Source organism: Microtus ochrogaster, chromosome 4, assembly GCF_000317375.1.
Source record: "Microtus ochrogaster isolate Prairie Vole_2 chromosome 4, MicOch1.0, whole genome shotgun sequence".
Lineage (NCBI taxonomy): Eukaryota > Metazoa > Chordata > Mammalia > Rodentia > Cricetidae > Microtus > Microtus ochrogaster.
The window spans coordinates 3,378,586-3,382,135 of record NC_022011.1 but is presented as its reverse complement, the minus strand read 5'-3'; positions in this window follow the sequence as shown (position 1 = coordinate 3,382,135).

The window sequence follows — 3,550 nt, the reverse complement described above, 5'->3', positions numbered from 1 at the left end:
GCATTACTCCCCCCACCCCCACCAAACCTCCCTTTTCCTGTGGATTCATTTCTCCTTTCCCTTCAGAAAAGGGTGGGCCTCCCAGAGATGTCAATCAAACATGGCATATCAAGTTGTAATAAGATTAAACGCCTCCCCTCATATTAAGGGCAGTCCAGCAGGAGGAAAACAGATCCAAAAGCAGGCAAAAGAGACAGAGACATCCACACTTACACTGTTAGGAGTCCCACAAGAACACTAAGCTATACAACCATAACATATATCCAGAGGACCTGACTCAGACCCATACAGGGCCTGTGATTGTGGATTCAGTCTCTATAAGCCTCTATGAGGCCTGCTTAGTTGATTCTGTGGGCTGTTTTCTTGTGGTATCCTTGATCCCTTGGGCTCCTACAATCCTTCCTTGCCTTCTTCCTCTCCTCTGGAATTCCCAAGCTCCGCCTAATGTTTGGCTGTGGGTCTCTGCATCTGCTCCCACCAGTTGCTGGATGAACCTCTCTGATGACGACAATCATGCATTTTAAATGGATATGAAAAATGCATATTACCTCCGGAGTAGACACACATTTGCTGGGTCTGTAGCATACTTGATCTGAATCATTCTCTGTGTTTCTCTTGTTTAGGCTCATGAATCACTACCCCAAGAACTATCAGTTCTAGTCTGTCCCAACCCCAAAGTGGCAGGACTTTTGTTGCAGAAGGAATTACCAAAATGAATTTAAATATCTCCTACAAATTAGAAGTCAAAGAGTCCAGTGAACCAAACTTGGATTCAGTTCTTCATTTCACTGACATATTTAGAACAAGAAATGAACTGATAAGTTTTGAATCCCTGGTTTATGGAAATCCGTCACTGCCAATGTAATAAGCCAGTCAAACCGAATTATTAAATCCGGGTTTAATGAACAGAGCAAAGTAACTCCTGGGTGACCCTTAGGAGAGCAGGAGAGGAATCATGTGACAAATATGGCTACCAGGTTTTAAGTAGCCTATAGGCGTGGACTTGAGCAGCCCCAAGGAGGAGCTGACTCTTGGCAGGCTTCCCTGGGGGTGGATTTTGAAGAGGGTAGCTCCAGGGGAGGGGCTGCTGCTTGGTGCACTGAAGGTGGGGTTTGGAATGGGAGGAGTGAGACCTGAGCATGGGATGGGCCCCAAGCTGGAGATCCCAAACATTCCAACCTTTTGGGGTATATATGGACGTCAATAGGGCTTCCACCTAAACATGAACCTCTCTGAAAGAAAGAAAGGTAGATGGGTGAGTTGGTTCAATGGATAAAAATGCTTGATGTGCAAGCCTGGTGCCTGAATTTGATCCCTGAATTTCACATAGAAGTGGAGGGATAGAACTGACTCCAAAACGTCATGCTCTGACTTTCACGTGTGTGGAGACTCCTGTGCCTTGACACACAGATATTGCATGTACACACACATATAAAACACTACTTGATTTTGTTTTTTGTATATTTGGTATTGATATTATCATAGTTATTCTTGGTTGTCAGTTTGACTACATCTGGAATGAACTGAAGCAAGCCCCTGGGCAGCCTGTGAGGAATTTTCTGATCGGATTATCAGAAGCAGGAAGATGGCAGCAGCCCAGACAGAAGGACATGGAAGAAATGTTGCTTTTGCCTGCTTACCCTGGTACTTACAGCCAAGTTCATCACATTGTTGCTGCTGCATTACTTAGCTGGCATCAGAACCAGCTACAGTGTAGATGCTGGGTGTTTGAGTACCCAATTTGATGGTGTTTTGCTTTAGTCTGTCTGTCTATCTATCATTTGTTATTTCTTCTATTCCTTTGGTTTGTAGTATACTTAATAACCCCATTCATACATGAATGGAAAAATGGCCACCATAGAGCATCCTCTGGACTGTACAAAACATACCCTTCCTTCCCCAGCCATAACTCATAGAAGGGAGGACAAACAGAATGTAGGAGGACCTGGAGAAATGGCTTAGACATCAGGCACAGGCTGCTTTTCCTGAGCATATGGGTTCAATTCCCAGCAATCACTCTGTTAGTGCCTCAGAGCTGTCTGTAACTCCAGTTCCAGGGGCTCTGGTGCCCTCTGCTGGCCTCTAAATATGCCAGACATTCATTCTATGCTCAGTGCCCAGGCAAATATGCAGTCAAGATGCGCATATACATATAAAAGACTGTGGAGCTGGAGGGTGGGGAGGAGTGATATGAAGTGTGGTTTTCTGAACTTGACCTGACCATTGCATTCATGAGCTTATGACATCTGTGCTTACTGCTATTCCTACATCACAGGGACCCTCCAAAAACACCACAGAGACTGAATCCCGTATGTAAAAGCAAAGAGCCTTTATTCAAGTTCAAACTAGGACTCTCTATGTGTTCAATGCATTGGTGCGATCAGAGAGCCTCGAGCTCAGTTGAGGTGGGTTTTCATCATAGCAGAGGTTGGGGCGAGGGATTTCTAAGGTTCAGGACCCCTGATTGACATTTGTCTAGGGGTGTCCTGGTGAAAGGGGATGGGTGTGTGCTGTGCTAAGGAGCTTCAGGTGATCCTGTCTACAATGGTTCTATAATGGTTGGAATGTTAGGAATTTCCTTTGGACCATTAGGTACTTTTCCCTTGGATGGTCTGTTCCTGGGTGGTCTCAGTTTGTGGTCTTTCCTGGAACCTTACAGTAAACTGAGACTCAGGTCTGTACTGAGTTTGTCATGGCTGGGCCCTACCTGCACATGAAAAAGCCAGTGACCGTATGGATGGTGGAGGGGCACATGAGGCATCACACCTAGCTGAGCAGCTACTGGTAGTTGGTAGTCATTTTTCTTCAGGAATGTAGCCACTTAATAGTTCCCCTCAATCCAATAAATAACCCCACACTCATGCACGCTCAAGCAAGCCCTAAACTCAGTTGAAGTGGGAGAGTTATGGAGGGCGATGGAGGGGATAAGAGAGGGCAGCAGGAGGTGAAAAGGGACAAAATACCTCACACATGCATGGAATTGTTAGTGTGAACCTAAAAAATTAAAAAGAATAAAACAAAAATGTAATTTATTAGCTGGGTGGTGGTGACACATGCCTTTAATCCTAGCACTCGGGAGGCAGAAGCAGGCAAATCTCTGAGTTTGAAGCCAATCTGGTCTACAGACCAAGTTCTAGGACAGCCAGAACTACACAGAGAAACCCTGTCAAAAAATATCTATCTATCTATCTATCTATCTATCTATCTATCTATCTATCTATCTATCTATCTATCTGATGGGGGTCTTCAGCCAATCGTGTGCTGGATAAGGTGTGTCCCCCTGGGGCCACAAATAGCCTATAAAAACATCCATGTGCGCTTGTTTTTCCTCTTTGGCTTCCTGCGCTCCTGGCTTTCGCGGGATCTTTGGTCATGTAAGTTTTCCCTCAATTATTAAAATCTTTTTAATTGAGCTGGTCTGGTTATTTATCAATCGACCACGCCTATCATCCATCTATCTATCTATCTATCTATCTATCTATCTATCTATCTATCTATCTATCTATCTATCTATCTATCTATCTATCTATCTATCTATCTATCTATCTCT